Source organism: Anser cygnoides, chromosome 2, assembly GCF_040182565.1.
Source record: "Anser cygnoides isolate HZ-2024a breed goose chromosome 2, Taihu_goose_T2T_genome, whole genome shotgun sequence".
Classification (NCBI taxonomy): domain Eukaryota; kingdom Metazoa; phylum Chordata; class Aves; order Anseriformes; family Anatidae; genus Anser; species Anser cygnoides.
Genome location: NC_089874.1, coordinates 79,439,831 through 79,459,982, shown reverse-complemented (window position 1 = coordinate 79,459,982; position 20,152 = coordinate 79,439,831). Strand labels below are relative to the sequence as shown.

The 20,152-nt window shown below is 35.1% G+C and overlaps 1 protein-coding gene across 3 annotated transcripts in view; it reads left to right on the top strand.

Moving 5' to 3' along the window:
* The first annotated feature begins 9,084 nt into the window (after nt 1–9,084).
* The window catches only part of CDH9 (cadherin 9), a 103,030-nt gene continuing 91,962 nt past the window's right edge, over nt 9,085–20,152 (top strand). The window contains exon 1 of one of the 3 annotated variants that reach the window (XM_048048413.2): nt 9,085–9,387. The gene's annotated coding sequence lies outside the window, so the exon portion shown is untranslated. The remainder of the gene's footprint in view (nt 9,388–20,152) is intronic. The other 2 variants (XM_048048412.2, XM_048048411.2) reach the window with 2 other exon arrangements.

The window sequence follows — 20,152 nt, the reverse complement described above, 5'->3', positions numbered from 1 at the left end:
AGCCTGCCTTCCCTCCCTTCCCCAGGCTGCTACATGACTAGGAGGAGTCATTTCAGAATAATTTTGTATGTGCTGTTACTTTGCAGCTTTTCCATGCGCATTAAGAGGTCTTTGGATGTTTAAACTGTACATTCATTAATATGAAAACACCATTGTTCAGCACGCTTTTAAAACACCTTGTATAGTATGATCTTGAGTTCCAAAAAAAGCCCTCTATTCATTACAGAAATAGAAATACTTGATAATAATAAAGACAAACTGTTACAACATAATGTTGGAGACTCATTCAAACATGAGTCTGTGTATAAAGCTGGCAACATCTAAACCACTGTGTTGTCTGTCTGATAAAGTAACCTGATTATTTTGCTGTTTGGAGGAACTCGGTAGCAAAGTACTACACTGCTCCATCTGGCCCTTATCCTAAGAGGAGACCTATTCACTCCAGGATAATATTTAGAAGCTTGAGCTGTTCTGTACCTCATAGGATAATGCTTTTTTGGAACACTGTATATTGTTTTTCACTAACATGCAAATATATTTTGGATTTCAAACAAATTCAGATTCTGAATAACTTTTGGATGCTGTGCTAGACAGCAAAATAACCAGATGATCAGCCCTCACATTTGGATGCATTTATCTAATATATTTTTCTCTCGTCTGGCTCCTTTTATTTTTATTGTTATTGTGAGCAACCCTCCATCCCGCTATTTTTCCCCCATCTCCATACCTAGCTTAAGGTCCCTAGAAAACAGCAGAAAACAGTCACTGATTTCAGGTCATGTAAAAACAATAAATTAATAAAAAGTACAGATTTATTTTTTTTTTAACCTCTATAAGTTCAAGTGTTCCAGTGTGCACACTTACAGAATATGGTTCTGGGTTTTCCATTAACCTCCTGGTAATATCTAGGAATTCAATAAAATCTAGACAATGCTGCCTCTGATATATTTAAAGAATGGAAGATATTACACAGAGACCCCCATAAGGGACTCTCCTATTATATTATCTTGCTGCGCTTAGAGTAGCATTTACCAAAAAAACGCATGTTTTGGGGAAAAAAAATTACTTGGAACTTGAACCTATATATATATGGGAGCAGATGTGGGAGCAGATCCAGTATATAGATATATATTTACTTAAGATCAATTCACTTTAAATCAATCACGGCTTTATGAAAATAAAGGCCAGAAAACTGTGTCTCGCAGCCCTATAAAACAGGACATAGTGTTTCTCATGATAAAAGAAAAGGCACAGAGAATTATGAGCATAGTATTAGTTCACTCTCTTCCTCTCCTCAATTAGAGAGCCATGCTGTTAGAGTTGACTGTAACAGTATTTTTGAGTAGTTTAGGGTGGTGCTTTGTTTTTTTCCAAATCAAAACTAAAGGCAGAAATAATAATAATAATAACTGAAAAAAAATGTAATTAAGTGGATGAAATATGCTCTAAAAGGAAACAGCAAAACAAAACAAAAATCTTCAGATAATCAAAATGGCCTGATTTTTTTTTCAAATGACATGAGCCAAGCAGTTTGTCCACATACTTTAAAATGTCTTACAGAGTCTTGGTCTCTGAGGCTTTGCTGTTTCCAAAACTATTGCCCTGAATCTGATTCAATATTTTTGTTTGCTTGTTTTTCTATTCTAAAATATTTTTTATAAGAAATATCTTAAGCATCTTTGTATAAAGAAAGTGAACATGTATATACTTTCTACGCACACTTGACTATTATAATCTATCTATGGATATGTTAAATTAAATTGGTTTGACCAGGTCAAACTGATCATTATCACTATTTATTCTCCTTGTATTGTGACATTTTTATGATCTTTATAGCTGCCCTTTTGTAAGTGAACAGCATGGCAAAACCAAGCTCTGAAAAAACAGTTAAGAGGACATTTTATTTTTGAACAAATAACTTGTTAAAATCTTCTTTCTTGCCCTCTTTTTTGGTTGCACTTTCATTTTTCTTCTCTCAGTATGAGACATACTTTACATAGAAACATACTTTAACAAAAAGTTAAGGAGAAAAGATGATTCTTGAATAATTGGCATCATGAATCATAGACATTTCAGAACTCCAGGAGCTGAAAGTTGAGGAGACAATTCATCTCACCTATTGACAGAGGTTGAAAGTTAGTCAAACAGTTGAGCATCTCAGCAGGATTCTCTCCATAGTCATCTGAAAGAAAGAAAGAAAAATCCAGATGGAGTTGCTTAGCAACTCCATTTTTATTTATTTATTTATTTATTTCAAATATCTTAGACATCTATGTTAAAATGGGATGAATCTTCATCTGGAGACCTTTTTCTCCTTTCAAAGATTATAGATGAAATAGATTTAAGTGGCTGCCTAACTTCTGGACCAGTAACATAAGTGAAATGAATTCCATCTCAAGATCCAATTACAATCCAATTACAGATTCTGGTGATGCTCCAAGAACTATAGTGGCAGGGAACTTGAATATTACCACCGAGAAGATGAAGAAGTTCATCTAAATCGCTTGATGTAAATAGAACTGATATTTGCCAAACAGGTGGAGGACTCTTTTGGCATATGCCAAAGACTGAAATATTTATTCATGGTTTTCTTACACACATAAGTAGAGGGCAACATGGGAGAGACGTGAGAATGTTTTAACAGCAAAAATGCCTGCTAACACATGTTTATGCATGTATATTTATCCCAGTGTAGAAAGGATGAAAAATGATTAATTCAGTTTTTGGATCATTCTTTACCTTTGTTATGTCAAGAGTCCAAACATCACCTGGAAGAACTTTGTTTCTTAAAAAAAAAAAAAAAAATCTGCTATTTTCTTTATTCTAAATCAGATTCTTTTTCTATGCTAGAGGAAAACAACTTTCCTCCCACATTTCTTTCAGTAACCTTTCTCAATTGTCATAGGTTATATACTATAAAAAAAAATAATTAAGGATCTAGCTTATGAAGCAGCAATGGCATCTGAAGGGTTAGCAGCACATCTTGATAAATATGTGACTACATATACAAACGTCATATAGACTCTAGCTATGGAATTAAGGTTGGACATCTCATGTGAAGCTAAAGACTTCCATGTACTGTCTGGCTGCACCTCAACAAGTCAGAAATACTGCAATAATTTATTTGTTTTTGAAGAAAAAAAATATTTATTGAAAATTCAGTGATTTTACTGATATAAAATGCTACTCTTTTTTTTTAATTTTTAATTTTTGTTTTCTCAATATTACAGTTTCTGTGAGACAGAAGTGTAGATTAATTTCACTAACTTGAGATAAACATGTACAAATAAATACCAATTACAAAAAAAAAAAAAAGAAAAAAGAAAAAAATATAGACCAGCATTGCACTTGCACTGTTTAGGGGGTCATTCTTTCACACTTCATAGTGCCTTTTTCTGAGCCCAAAGGGCTGCACCTTGTTACATTGAAACAGTTCATTAGCATATAGCATATATATGTACATGCATGCATGTAAGTGGGAGCAGATCCACGTCATTGTGTCTAACCCAAGGTGAAGGCTTTGCTGTGGCCTATCACAGTGATGTTTCTATAACATGAAACTGAGGGTGGGTTATGTCCATGTGAGTGGCACGGTTTCTAAAATGAGTTCAATATTTTGCTTGTGTACTTCCTTATTTGCTCTAAAAGGTACTTAAATACCATCGTAAATCTGTACTGTAAGTAGTATACATGGTCCAGGCTGTGCTGGAATGCATAGTCTATTGGGCTCGCCAGCAATTTGGAATATTTTTATTAACATTTAAAAAGCACCATTTTCTTAATATTTGGAGGTACATATTATGCTGTGTTTAATAGAGAGTGGATTCAGGATACCCATATCAAATTGCTAACTTTATTTCCTGTACCAAAAGAACATTTGACTTGATTGTTTCACCTGTGAACCTGAAGCAAATATTTTCTCAACTACATCTTTTGGGAGTGTATTAGAACAAGGAATATTGCAATTAAATTGATAATTACTGTAGGGAGGTCAAGAAATTCCTCATTCATTGTGATTTTTCATGTTTGTGGGGAAAAAATCTTGTCCCTAAATAGATGAATTTCAAAATATTTTGTACTATGATACAAAAATAATAATAATTAAAACAAAGTCCCAAATCAAATTAGACTAGGTCAAGAAAAACTCTGAATTTAAATCATTTTTAAAAGTTTCTTTTCATGCAGGAATCGTGTGCTCACAATTTTCTCTACAAAAAATTCATGAAGGAAATAAACAAGAAGTAAGTGGTATCTGTTAATATTTTCAGTAAGCCAGTATATCCAAGCAAAAATCTCTGTTAAAGGTCTTGACAAGCTTTAATTATACATGTAAAAAAAATATTTATATTAGATTGAGAAATAAAGTGTTCAATAAGTCCGTCTACAAAAGAGTTATGACTTGAATGTCAGCCTGGCACCCACAGTATATTTTAAAATACTTTATCATCTATCCATGTATTAATATCTTCCATTTAATATTTGTTGTGTATACTTAGTCACTTAACTGTATGTGTATGCAATAAAGCATGCTTCTACAGTTTTTTTTAATTGATTAAAATTATAACATTTCAATTTTATTATATGTAGTTACATTTATAATGCACCTTTAAAAGTTTCACCAGTTTTGAACTGATTAAATGTTGAGAAAACATAAAGGCCTTGCTGCTGCAAAATCTGTCCTAATATTTTAAAGCTTCAATTCCCTCTTGGCAAAATCTAACCTGTATTTATCTTGTTTTAAAATTTCAAACTATTGTATCTGGAGATTGAAGAAGAAAGCAAGATAGAATTGATCGATTCCATAGATTTATGCATGACAAAAAAGTAATTAAAAACAAATTCAGAAATTTGAAGATGTTGAGGACTTTTATTTATTTACTTACTTATTTACTTATTTTTAAATCTATTTAACCCACAAAATCAAATTAATTTTATGCTACTTTTTAATCTTTTTTTTTTTTGTAAGAAACCTTTCTCATATAAATAAAGAATAAAATATGGTGTATGTAAATATACATATGCATGTATGTCTGTATGTGCATGCAAATAGCTCCAACCATCTTTTGTCATCTACCTAAAAAGAAAAATCATTTGGTTTTATCAAGCTGCCAAAAATTCAAATTTAGGGATTTAATTGACTTTAAAATACCTTGAAAAGAGCACACAGATTAAGCTGTAGAACTGACTGTTGAATATATTCTTAACTAAAGCTTTTACTGTTGTCTTTCTCAAAGCACATATACAATTAAGTCTGGCATAGGGCTGCCTTATGCATTTATTTTAGCTTTGCCTTATTTAAAAACAACTCAAAGTTTAGCAATATCTAATTGTTCTTAGCATGTTTTGGCCTTGCTACGTTCTTCTCCCTCCCACACACGAATCTTCCCTCCTCTCATGTCTTTTTTGGGAACTTAGATCCAGATAAAGTATTGTAATTCTCCCTCAGACTAGGAAGAGTGGCAGCTTCCTGAGTAACTGTACTAAAAGAAGAGGTTCGAAAGGGGGAAAGGAGCTGAAGATTTCTTATTCTCTCTCTTATGCCCTATATTATGTATATCAAAGGGGACCAGACAAAACCTAGTGCTTGTCAGGTCTGATTTAGTAATGTTCTGTCAATCTTTCAAAGTCATACACTTTCTCATATTCTTTAACAAATGAATAATTTAAAGTCTTTCACAGAAAGAGAGAAGAAATCTTGGAGAAAAACTAGAGAAGGTGGTAATGGTGTTTTGTTTTTATTTTTTATTTTTTTTCAATGATTGACTAAGTGAAAATACAGTTGTGATTAGAACTAGCTGATAATTATTTCATCATTTTCTTTATGTTTCAGACTCTTAAAGATTCAGGTGAACATGATCATGAACATAACCAGAACTCACATTGCACAGCTGTTGGCTTTGTTCTTTTGAATCTCACAGAGCTTTCCTTACATAATGTGTTTTTTTTTGTTGTTGTTGTGTTGTTTTTTTTTTTGTTTGTTTGTTTTTTTCTCACCATTCTGTTCATCTCTGTTCTTTTTTGGCATCACATAAAGTCTCTTATCTGAGAAAGATTAAATACCTATTCAACAATTCTGACAATAGAAAATGTCATGTAAGTACCAGACTGAAGGGAAAGTGTTACTACCAAACCCTGCGCCAGTTTTTCCTTACAGACCCTAACACTTCATCAGGAATGCAGATTTGTGACAATTCAGGCCTGTCTCAGCTTATCAAACCTGGGAATATATTATGTAAGATTTCAAAGTGCCACCAGCAGATTTCTAGATATTGTCCAGTGACTGGATATAGGTGGAGAAACGTGGATAGAGACAGATGACTCCTTTCCTCTTCCGAAGTTTTATTTGCATTTAGTTTTGCCTAACCAAGTTAAGAGTAAACTTGTCAGGAAAAGAAAAAAATGATGGCAAACTGTGATTGAACTCAGAATGATTTAACATGGCAACAAGCCCAACGCCATGCAATGCTGAGTGATTTTAGCCTCTGTGAAATATGGAAATGTTCAGAATTTCAACGAAGATTGGGTCTGTAATCACTGCCTCCCATGGATGCCAGCAGAAATATCTTTAGGAAGGAAAAGAAAGGAAGATGAAGAAGGGTCAAAAGAGAAGAGACCCAATTCCAGAAAGACTTCATAAAATGTAAAACTGAAGTACAGCCTGTCTTGCAATAAAAGCAATCCTGCCTTACCCTTTTGGTGCACTTTCTGCTTTTCCGTATCTCTTTCCTTCCGTCCACTCATTTTCAGAAGGACCATTTAATTTTTCCTTCTCTATATGGAGTAGCCTTCTGTGAGTTAGTGCACAGCCTCAGATTTCCACCCATCTCTGCCTAGTTACTGTCACACCTACGCTTTTTCCTTTTTGGCCTACTTTTATGCATATTCCATTTACAGTGTATATTGCAAAACTTTTTACCCTCATTATGCAATACTGCTTGCATTAGAAGTACCACTAGTTTGTGAATGTATAGCACTTTATTTCAGCTTTTTCCCCTGTAGTAGTCACTGTGCTGTATTTACAACACCATGAAATACATATCTGAGAGAGCAGGCATTATGCTGTCTAATATAAATAATGCTTGTTTTACTACAAACTTCTAGATGCCATCAACAGCAACAGAGCCTTTCTCATTTATGTGTTCTCACTGCCTAGTATTGAACTGATCTATGGCTGCCTTTAAAGAAGAAGCCAGACCTACAGCTGCCAGGGAATAATGCCTTCTAAAGCTCAAGGAGGGGTTGTGCAAAGATGCCTTGTATCTCTCTCCAGTTTGTGGGATTCCTCTGTACCTGTATGATCTCCTAATACTGATTAGAGTAAAAACAGTGTTCCCAAACATCCAAAATAGTGAAAAACCACCAATAGATTGAAAAAAAAAAGTAGAGCCATTACTCATGCATAATTACCATCCAGCTATTTTCCTGTTAAGTAAATATCTTCTGGGATCCCCAAGATTTAAGGTTGTGCTGGGACCACAGGGCATCAGAGATATACAGTTGTCTGCCTTTCTTTTTTTTTTAACTTTCTCATGTATTTACTGAAACAAAAATTTTACTAAATATTTTTATTCAGTATCTCTGCTAAAGTGGACTGACCGTGAAATGAACATGCTGATTTAAACTGTTTTAATATATATTTTAGCTGAGGTAAACTCCCTGATTTTATTCTGTCTCTGGATTTTTATTTTTGATTTTCAGAGTATTAGGCTGAATTCTGCACTCAGTTACACATATGCAAATATTGTTTTAATGGATGTGCAGCATTCTCAGAGAAGACTTAGTTCATTCAGGGACCAATTTAATTGCCACTGAAATCAATGGAAAGACTCTGACTGATGTCTATATGAATTGTATCAATCCCCTAATCATTTCAAATGGGATCTAATAGTGAAATGGTTCTCATTAGAAACAGTGTGCTGTGAATATGACTGTGCTGAGCTCATCAATGGTAGTATTAAAGCAATAATAAGGGCATAAAGAAAAAGGAATAATTTACTTTTTTTTTTTTTTTCAATTGGCTATTTGATGTAAACATTCCTTTTGTTATAGTAAGGTTTCTCCAACAAAATAAACAGATTCCTCCTATCACCCCAATTACTGAACCCTTAAACCTAATGATATTTCATAATTAGAAACTCACATCATGGTCCATCTTTCTTAGAATGAAATGTTGGTACTAAATTAATTGTGCTACAATCCCAGAAAATGAAATTTTGCAGCGTTTCTTGCTATTCTATTGGCGCCCACAACAGACATCTACTAAAGGTTATCTTCAGGATTTGTTGGTACAGAAAGTGGTGGCAAAGTATCAGTTCCTAGAAGTCCAATTGTAAATGTTTAACTTATATCCGTGGCTGAACTAATTATTAGTACCCAGAAGCCCACAGAAATGCACAGGACTTACAATACTTTTTTTTTTTTTTTTTTCTCATTTTGATAGGCAATATTTTGGTTGACAATGCTTGAAGTGGTTCAAGAAAATTACAATATTCTGCAATATTGCACAGTGGTAACATTGTGGGGAGCAGCGGTTACTCATATCCAAACAGACTGTACCAGGAAATAGGAAATTTCATTTGTGTGACTGGAAAAACCATATATTTCTGTGAATGACCTGAACATTATTAACCATAATTCCTGAAACATCCTTTGCAACTTTGTATTATGCTCACTTTCAGATACAGTGACAAGCCTATCATTATCAACAGCTGTAAGTGACACTGGTGCAGTAAACCTATTTAGTACAAGGGGAAATCTCCTCCACTGTGCTTTCTTTCAACTTCATTTTTCACTATAATGGTATGAGATAATTTTGCATTCTTCAATGAATATGTGCACAAAAATGGCACTAAACTGCTGGTGTAGATAATTAGGGTAAATCTTTTCTCCAGTTTATTCACAGGTTATGGGCATGACTTTCTCCTTATTAAAACAGAAAACAGATCAAACTGAGCTAGTAGCTTGAGTCTCTGTATTTAAATCTCAGTTAATAAGAGGGTCCTTAACAAAGCCCTCCTCTCTGAACCCTCCCACTGCATTCACTTGCAAATCACTGTACGGCTGGCAAAGCTGGTCCCCCCCCCCCCGTCCTCCCCCCCAGCCCCAAACCTCCTTGTCTTGAGCACTGTGGCTCTATCAGCAGCAACATCTCTCTCAGTGAGGGACGTTTCTTATTAATCAGGGGCACTGAATGGAAACCAATCAGATAGAGAGTCCCTTTGGCTTCAGCTCCCTGCCTGCCTGAGTTAAAAGTGATGCTGGGAGAGAGGCAGCCCTAGTTAGATGCAAGCATACATAACGCTGGAGATACAGTACGAGGCAGAAGGGAGGAAGCAGGTAGAGAAGCAGCACTGGACGGACAGAGACAGGCTCATGCTGGCAGACACGGTGAGTAGATTAACTTTCCCTAGCAGAGAAATTGCTGGCAGCAAAAAAAAGCAGAATTTTCTTCAAAATGGCCAACAGATTAATAACCCTTTACAGATACTTTTTCAGGGAGGAGGTGGGGGGGGAGGGTCAGAAGAGCTCTTTTGAGAAAGGAATTAAAATAATCATACTGGATTACCGAAATCTAAACTTCTGTTGCTGTATATATTACAAGTGCTTGTACATATTAGAAATCTATCAATATGCATGATATCTGTCAATACTGTCAGGCAGAGTATTACTTTCATCTAGTTTTTTACTGCAATACAACTGTAACAATATAGTCTAACTTTTTTTTTTTTTTGGGGGGGGGGGGGGGTTCACCTGTCCAGATGGAAACTATAATCCTTTTCTGTCTTTCACCTCTGTTTTTATTGAAAACATCTACTCAAAGCAAACCCAGTTAAGAAGGATGAAGAGGTTTTTACTATTAATAAGAATGAAGTACTAGTGCTTTTTTTTTTGCCTTTTTTTTTTTTTTTTCCTATAGTGGTAGAGAAATTAGTATTTTTCTATGTGTCAGGTCAAGGGGAAAGCTCAAGGTTCAGAAAGATTGAGAGCTGAGGCAGGTGCTCCTTTGGATATTCAGCACAGTAAGTCAAAGTCAACAAGCTAAAAGTATAAGGGTGTTTTCCAGAAGTGCCTTACCAGCCTACAGAGAGTAGCACAGAAAGCAAGGCAGAAAGCATAAAGGCCAAACTGACCACTTGATTTTGAAGTAACCAGCAAAAAGCAATTGCCCAGTGAATGCCGTTTTGCTTTTTCTTTCCACATGCAAGAAACAGGCAGTCACATCCATTCGATTTCACTGAGCGGAGGTGCTTCAAACAAAGAATGATGCATATGAACTATAAAGAAATCGATATCCCTTGCAGTTGTACAGCAAAGTGCATACAGTAGCCACTTGCCTTCTCACAAACAGATTTAAGTAGCAGGTCAGAATAATAGAATGGTAGGTTGGTTAGGATACTTTCCATTTGCAGGAGACAAATTTACAATCAGTGTATCAGTCTTGTTCTGATTACAGTCAGTGACAAAACTAATATTTTGCTTAAATCACAACAGGTTTGTGCTCCATTGTTGAGTATTGCACTAGTTTCTCATGATAGGGACAAATATGGATAAAAAGACAAGTGTAATACTTGCAATAATTTTGCTAATGGGATCAAATGTGTTGTTTAATAAATAATATTGATGGTAATGATAACATTTGCTAATGACAGCTCTTCAAAAATCAGTTTCCAAGTCATTTTGCACATTTAAATGTTAAAGTGTGTTCCAAAAGGTGAGAATGGACTAATTAAATAATTAGGTGTCTCGTGTTATATTTTTTTCTATGATTATTGTTAACTCTTTAGAATTACGTTAGGTTGTAATACAGTCTTACTGCTATGTCAGTTTTACAGATAAAATATATTGTCCTGTAATTTTACCTTCAGTATGTAATAATATGAATTCCAGATAACATTAAATATGCTGACAGATAATGAAATTTTCTGTTAACAAAGATATAAAACTTTTACAAGATCATATTATATAATCAAATGCCTATGGAACAAATAAATCTTTTTATTATTATTATTTTAAATTAGATAAATAAGATTAATTTTAAATCCAGAAATACTTTAGTTTGTTAGTAGACACTAAAGTTTTACCCAAAAAAGTTGTCAAGTCTTTTTAATCTTGATTTCAACAATCTTGATTTCAACAATCAAAGTTTTTCATATGTTTGTGTGAGCAAAGTAGAATATTTCATTTCAGATTCTTTGCTACAATAATTATTACAGAAAAATCTTGTGTAAGTATCTAGTGTGTATCACCTAAACACAAAAAGAAGTTTGGAGAGAAACTGTGGATTGAAACAGCCCTGCCATATGTTTTGTGCAGATCCATGTTCAGAGTGCTTCAGGTTTTCACCATTTTCACACTTGTTTCCAGAAGTGACCATTCCAAAAAGCTGTCCTCCCCTCCAGACAGCAGCTCACTTAGCTCATTTGGGGGATCTCAGCTGGCTGCTGCTCTGCAAGGATGTTGCACCCAGAAAGGTGTTTGGGTTGGCAGGGAAGCACTCTGATCATTGAATCAGCCAATGAGGATGATTTCATTACCCAGCTTATCCAACAAACAAAATACAGTAGTTTAAATACACCAGTTTAAATGTTATTACCCACAATGTTGTAGAAGGAACTACACAACTGAATTCTGACAGTCGTTTATGTCCTGGCACCAGGAAATGGTTTCTGAAACCTTACAAGATGGTTTGCAGAGAATCTATTGGCAAAAGCGTTGAGAGGTAGAGGTCAAAATTAACAGGACTCACAAATTCTTTCAAGGACAAGTTTGTTCAGGAGATAAAGCAAGGTAGATGGATGTCTCCTGAAGCTATCCAAAGATTGATGATAATAGGATGCATGAAGGAACAATTATTACTTACGAGTTTGGATGTATTATAGAGTAAATCACACACATAATCTTTTATCTATTTTTACAGATGAACCAAAATATTGAACTATTATCCTTTCCCCCCCATCTTCTCCTAATTTTGTGAACTCTTCTGGAAATGCAGCAAGACCTTACTGGAAATCAAAACTCAGTAATGAACACTGTTTAAAACATCTCCTGATTCCTGCACAAATCTTATGTTTGCAACAAAACTGGACTACACAGACCTGGATATAAGAAAATACCACACATATAATTTTATAGTTTCCCTTCATGCAGTCAGTGATATTTAACTGTAGAAGGCAACTGGAGCAAAAGCCTAGACAAAAATGCCTCTCCCACTCATATCAGAAAGCCTTCTGAATTTCTAAGGCTTGCAGCAGGTGTTACATGCAAATGTTATCCAAAGAAGCGCAAATATTTGAACATGAATAGGGATGTCTGAGTGAAAGCTAACTGCATTCTGTATGCAAGTGAGAGAGTTTATGAAAAGTCATTTGTGGGACTAAATCCCAAATTTTGCTAAAAGGGCTTGGGAGGAAAAGTAAAATAAAGAAAGAGGAAATGATTCTCAGCTATGAAAAAAAGAATTCTCATAAAAGCACTCAAGCACCATTTTAATAACTTTTTCCTTTTGTGTTTTAAACAAATGGTAAATCACTGAGTGGCAAGAGGCAAGTAACTCTGCTGTTTTTCAGCAACCGATTGTGAAAAAACATTCAGTGGCACTGAGGCCTACTTGCCTGCCATGACTGAACATGATGGACCACTCTTGACCAGATTGCAGTATGAGTTTACAGCAGAAAATTCTAGCAAAACTGGGCATGCTTTACTTGAAGGAAAATGTTTTTTTTCTAAGTTCAGGGACAAAAAGACTAATACTGCATATATACTGCAGCTTATAAGAAAGCTCTAAAATGACAATGTTTCAGAAAGAAATATTTTTTGAATGCATAGTATATAGTGTAATTATAAAAAAAAAAGAAAAAATGCGAAGAGTGATATTTCTAACCTTCATTCTGCAATCTCAGAAAGGGAGATGGGGTGGTATTGTCTTCATCTCGTAAACAGAGACTGCTGCACAGAGGGTTCAGGTGACTCACTCTCAGCAGCTCCATGGCAGAGCCAGGGCTGGAAGTGGGCCTCTGCTTTCCCAGTCATACATGAGTGCACCAATATACATGAAAATAAATGTACCTGGAGTACTTAAATAATATTACAAACAGCCTTTAATTTTTCTTTGGAAATATATTTCTGCAACTGCAAAATGGAATGCCTCAAGTAATGGCCAGTGTATTTCTTTTCCTGTTAAAAGCAAATTTCTATATTTAAATTTCCTACCTTTTAGTAGTAAGAGCAAAACCAACATGAAGACAGCATCATATTAGATTCAGTTTTCCCTGTCTCACACAAATGTAGCTCTGATATTAGAATCTCCTGACATGAAAATGCAAATGTCAGGGAGGTTTATGTAAGTATAAATTTTCTAGGCATTAAATGTTATTCAGGCTTCTCTGACCTCACAAACCCTAGTCAAGGGAAATAACCACCAGCTTTATGAAAATTTTGCATGAAATAATATTAGAGTGTTGGGCCATGTTTGTCATTGTACAGAGACCCCAATTTTCCAAGAAATACTGTAATCGTTTTCCCACTGTATATAATATTTTGAGAATGAGCTCCTAAATTGCTTTTCCAAAATCAAAACATGTTCTTTATAAATGATGCCTAATGATACCTAACAAAAGATTCAGTGAAATAGAGAAAATTGTGGATAATGCTTTTTTTTTTGTTTGTTTGTTTGGGGATGGAAACAGCAGGCCTTTTCATCATTATCAAACGAACTACACACCGATTTTCATAAGGAGATGATCTCGATCTTGAATTGTTCCATTGGAGGCAATTAATAATTCATGCACACATTATATCTAGCAACATATAGATTTATCCATTAATTTCAGAAAATAGTTTTTCAGAAATCCGTTACAGTGATAAGCATAAGTGCAGAATTTGGCATTTAAGTTTTGACACCTCTCAAAAAATAATTCAATAAAACATCACATTGGATAAGATTGTTCAGTAAAGGAAATTTCAAAAGTAAAATGATCTAACATCTTCAGATCTAGATCTTACTGACATAGTTGTTCTTTGTTTCATCTGTATTACGTCGTTCAGTATTTGCTCCTGAAGGGATGACAAAGATGTAAAGTAAAAACAGTGTGAGCTCGGGAGAAGGGGAAAGTTAATCTCACCACTTCTATTTTGAAAAAAAAAAAAAATAGGCACAGTAAAATTTAAAATTAACATGTTTAAATCCAAAAGTTTTAGGTTTTATGTGATTTGAGGATATCAGTAAACTGCTCATATCCAAATTTAACAAATCAGAATAACCCCAGCTCAAGAACAGATTTTTTCATATATATACATGTACCTGAAGACACATTTATATACATAAACCCAAACATAATTCAGGCAAATTATAAGAGAATGATAACAGATTAAAGAAACCAGTAGATTAAAATGGGTTTACTTAAGTTTGCAGTGCAAGTTTCTGGTTGAAATTTGTTGCCTACTTGCATTATCCTTTATCAGAATACTTTCATGTTATTTACATTATTCTTTATCATAATTCTTTATAATAATGTAACCAGATACCAAGGTTTGCAATAGGAAACTATTGGAAACACATTCTTTCTTTTATCCTGAATTTTAAAGCATGGGTGCAGATTGTGGGAAATCTCATGGAAATGATTGTCTTTGTAGGAACAGAAAACAAAAACAGAGGCAAACAGGCATTTTAAAAATAATTCTTGTAGTTGCTTAAATTATTTGTCAGGAGAACTGTTTGTGCTTGTGCCAGGTTCTGGAGTCCTTATTCAAAATTACTTTTGTGTATTTCCCTTACTCAGGGTGCTGAATCTGTGTTTTCATAATGATTCTATCTGATAAAAATTTATATTTTCCTCAGAGTAAAAATAAGAATATTACATTACAGGAAATATTTTCTTATTTCCTGCAAGATTTGCAGTAATCCTTACTTTTGCTTCCCAAACGTAAAAGGAAATTTTACCTCTAATGAGAATATAGACTTGTTGAAAAATGGAAATATATCTTAAAATTAATATAGATTCTTCTTTCTTTGCTGTTATCTGCATCCCATGGATTATGAGAAGATGAGTTAGATCTTTAAAACCTAGTGGTTTTAAATTTGTGTGATATATGCTTTATTTCCTAACCAAGACATATTTTTGGATTGCATTTGTATCTTTCCAAGAGATAAACACTAAGTAAAAACCCTTTGTGTTCTAAAGAAAATAAATTTCTCTTTTCATTTTCCTTCAAAGAGATGGAACTTCTTTACATATGATACTGACAATATTGTTCTAGTAGTAGTAGTAGTAGTAGCAATAGTAATACTAATAGCAGCAGAATTAGTAGCAATTGTATCAAGGCTGAGAACATTTAAATATAATCCAACATTCTGATGCTGCCTGCTCTTCCATTCATAATCCTAGTGATAAATCTTCCCTACTCATGAAGGCAAACCTGCAGCAAACAACAGAACTTTTAAAACAGAAGTATTAGTCATGTATTTAATGTACTTCAGGATACTTTTTTTTTTCTTTTTTTTTTTTTTAGGCAATTAAAGAGAAGAAGCTCTCCAGAAACCCCCTACAGCTGCTTTAAGTTACAAGTCATCAAAAAATTACTGTCTGAGAACTTTTCCTTAAAGTTTGCATTCAGAAAAGTGGAAAAAAAAAAAAAAAAAGCCATCTGGAAATCAAAAAGGGAATAAGTTAGGAAGTGGCTAGACTGCACTATGGAATTAATTTTTTTGGAAAAAAAAAAAAAGTAAAATAAAAGATGCTTATTCATGCTGTTTGACATAGACCTGAAAAGGTTGAATCTAACAGGTAATGGATAAGGAGTGTGCTTAATGTTGTTGCTCATCTAGATGCATACCTATTAGCACTGCTAGAAGAAAAGATTTAGCACTCCTGCCAAAGGTATTCTCTCCAATTATTTATTTGCCATTTGAATTTACATTCATCCAATTCTCATTTACATTTTAGACCAAATTTGTTTAACAGTCCCCTATAATATTGCTCCACAGATAATAAATGTCTCAAAAATATAAAGTCCTCCATGTTTTTTCTGTCTGCAGCATGTTCAGATTTTAGTTCATAATGCTTTCCCAAAACTAAAAAACTACATGTCTGATAGATAGATTTTTAAAAACTACTTGTAAGGATTATATTTACTAATCATTTAAATATTGAACTGCACTGGTATACACAGACACAAGACCATTTGACTATTCAAGAGATGTATTCATTAATGGCAAGTAATATATGAATGATGATTTCAAAGAAAACATACGTCTAAATATTTTCTAGAAATTGCAGATAAAACCAGAAATCTCTTGTGTAGCTTCTGCACATATCTGTATGTACAGCACACTAGGAGTAGCAGATGCTCACATTTGGAGCCTTGAGCAGGGCTAAATTGAGACTTAAGCACTAACCAGCAAAGGGTTAATGTTCCAGGTCTCATAATATAAAGAGGATCTTAACTTCTGTTCAAAAAGAGTGTCACTGCTTTTGAGAGTCAGAAAATGATATAAACTCAGGACAACAAGCTAAGCGATATTTTTATGAAAGCACAGGTAGTTTGAAACAGCAGCTATGCCTTGTTTATGTCACTGGGCACTTTCCTAGGATCTACAGATGGGAGTCTCAGACATTAAAAACCATGACAGTAATTGTAGCAACCACATGTGAGTGTTAAGGAACATGCCCAAAGTCACTAAAAGGAAACTTGCTATCTTGACATAAAGATTCATCAATTCTTTGGAGAAGGAAAGAAGAAAGGCTCCCACTTCAAAGTTACATGAGAGAATTCATGAATCTGGAGTTGTATAAAGATTTGTATAAATCAGCATAAGGTTCTGGATTACTTCATTCGAGATCTTTTTAAATGCCACACCGTGGGCTGCTACACCAGAGACGAGACCAAAATGAACTGTTGTTGAATACTGTAGCTTGTCTATGCTTTCTGTGCCAACAGGATCCAAATAATTAATTTGTACACAAGGAGAGCTGAAATCTGCTAATACATGCTTTTAAGGAACATAACTAGGGGAACATTGGAGTAGAAAGAAAAATAAATGATTCATATTAATTTTCTGCTTCCTTCACCTCAAGCTGATTAGCATAAATTAAATTTCATGCTAGTCAGACTGTGAATTTAGGAGGCAATAAAGAAATAACGAAATTTGCTTGTGAAAACACACGCACATATACATGCGTATGCATGTGTATCTATATATCTCTATTGATATCAAGATCTACATAGGTATGTCTCTATCTGTCTGTGATGATATTAGCATCCATATAGAGTTAGATATATTGTTTACATGCACAGCATCAGTGTCATGAAACCCACATGTACTTCCATTGTAAGGTGGAATAGATTCTACCCAATAGCAGGTGAAATAAAATACTTATATGCTCTGGGTTGGCGAGCGTGGTGGTAGTAGCCTGGTGGGCAACAAAACTCCACCACAATCACACTCTCAGTCCCTCTCCCCACAGGAAGAGGAGGAGAAAATATGATTAAAAGGGCTCAAGGGTTGAGATAAGGATAGGGAGATTGTTCACCAATTACTGTCACGGGCAAAACAGACTCAAATTAGGGCAATTACTATAATTTATTGCCTATTAATAACAGACTGGAGCACTGAGAAACTAAACGCAAATTAAGAACACCTTCTCCCCCTCATCCACTCTCTTCTATGCCCTCCCCTGAGCAGCACAGGGGAATGAGGGATAGGAGCTGCATTTTGCACTTCGTTATCTGCTGCTCCTTCATGGTCACTCTTCTTTCCTTACTCCACAAGGGGCTCCTCTACTGGCTGCAGTGTAGAGATCTGCTCCACCATGGGCTGCAGGGGCTCAGCCTGCTCCACCATGGGCCTCTCCACAGGCCACAGAGGAACTTCTGCTTCTGACCTCCTTTCACACTCACCTTCGGGTCTGCAGGGCTATTTCTCACTCCTCTCTCCCAGCTGCTTTTGCCCAGAAGTTTTTTCTCTTCCTTAAATATTCTCTCCCAGATGCCTACCCAGCGTTGCTCCCTGGCTCAGCTCTGGCCATCAGCGGGTTGCTTTTGGAGCCGGCTGGAGCTGTCTCTGTTCTCACGTGGGGCAGCTGCTGGACTCTGCTCACAGAAGCCACCGCTGCAGTGCCTGGACTACCAAAACCTTGCAATGTAAACCCAACAGAGTGAGAGCTTAGCAGGTCATTTCATGTTTATGTACTTTAACAACAGATCTAGACTGGTAAATATCAGAGGAAATCACAGTGAAACAGCTGCTCTACCTGCACTATCAGTCCAGAAGGAAAATCTTGAAAGGATGAAGAATTTCTACTTCAGTCAATAACTTTATATTGAGGCCATAATTCCCTGGAAAAGGAAGTGTTAAATAAACCACTTACATTGATGTAGCATAACTGGTTACCTTCAGTGAGGTATCTATTTTATCTCTGAAATTCCTATCTACAGAAAATTTAAGTGACTATTTCAAAATGGGATTTTCAGCTTGTCTCGCTGTTTCTTACCTCAAGGGATAGTCATCTGGGAAACTGGGAATCTTGTTGCTACAATGCAGTTTTCAGCCTTACTTCATGTTTATCTAAATGATCAGACCCAAGGTAAACAAAACAGTATTTCTGCTTTCATTTAAATGCCCGTCTATAATGCAAATGCAAAGTTGACTTCTTATTACTACTTTACTTTTTTGCTCTTGAAGTTTAACTTTATCCTGCTAATTCACAGGTCAAGTGATGATCCTTTTAAGCAGAAATTTCTGCAACAGTGGCCACTGTTGAGTATCTGAAGGGAACAGGGAAGATATAGACATGCTCTATTACCCCTCCATGTTGTCTACACTGGTTAATTCTGAGGCACACTAAGTGAAATATTCCAGTATTTCTTATCCTATTGATAAAATACAAAACTGTCGGTGTTAAGCTTTAAATAAAAAAGATTACCATAGTATGTAACTACCATCTCCATTTACAAGCAATTGTTTTCTCAGGCGTGGGTGACAAACAGTACCTATCCCAGTACTTATCCTTAAATGAGGAAGAGTTATTTGTCCTGTAACTATAGTGGAGTTCATCTTTAGAGGTAGCATAGATTGCTTTTTTTTTTTCCCACAAGAAATGGAATATTACCATATGGTATGTGAAACTGTTGTGTCTGAGAATTGATAAATGTTAATACTTTGCCAGCCATATTAATTAATGTTAGGAATAGGTGTTAATACTTGGGAGTTTATCTCACTCAGATTTTAATAAGAAGTATTTGTCAGTGTTCATTTGGTTTATTTTTTGCAGTTTTATGAAATTACATGTGAAAGAAATTCAAAATTCAAACATAATCAGTGTAAAAATCAGTATTTAGATGCAAGAACATACATGTGCTCTACTCACATATATATATGTATCCATTTATGGAGACAAGTGTAATTAAAAAGTTGAAGTTGACTTACTAGTGAGAGGTGCATTATGATTTCTTCTACTAGTGATCAGGAGTACCTCAGGATCCCAGTAGAATCTTAATCTGCATTATGCTAATTACCAAAACTACCTGCAAAATTACTGCAGTATTTTAACATTTCCAACATTTATCTCTTCTCTTACTCTGTGCCCCTCTCTAGGGTCTTCTCTCACTGCCTTCTGTAGCACCTGGCTTTGCTGTGTCCTTGCTGTGATTTGGGCTGGCTAGCTATTGATTTTCATGGGGTCAAAGAGACTTGGAAATTTGAAGAAAGGAATGGACAGTGGAGGGGGCAGGGGCTTCTGAATGGTGCTCCATTCTGAGGGAACAGTGGAAAAAAAGGTGGTACTCTACACCATGGGGTGATGTGTCAGTGAAAAAGTCTGTTCCCTTTGCTCTGGAGACCAAAGTGTTTTAGCAAAAGTAGGTAAAGACCCTTCCCCTCATTCCAAATCACGTTGAGCCCTTGTCCAAAAAATTGATGTCTTAACATTTGCCTTAACACTTTATTGATATTTAAACAATGAAAAATTAAGGTCTTAAGAATCACTTACGTCTGTACTCCATCATTAAGAGACCTCCAAGAAAGGCCAGGAAAGGAACTGAAACCTAGTATCCAACCTGGCCTAAGTTCATGTACCCACAGCACCACCCAGAATCCATAGATTGTCATCCTATTAAGACAGTCATTTATCAGCCCATCTGCATACTTTTCTATCAC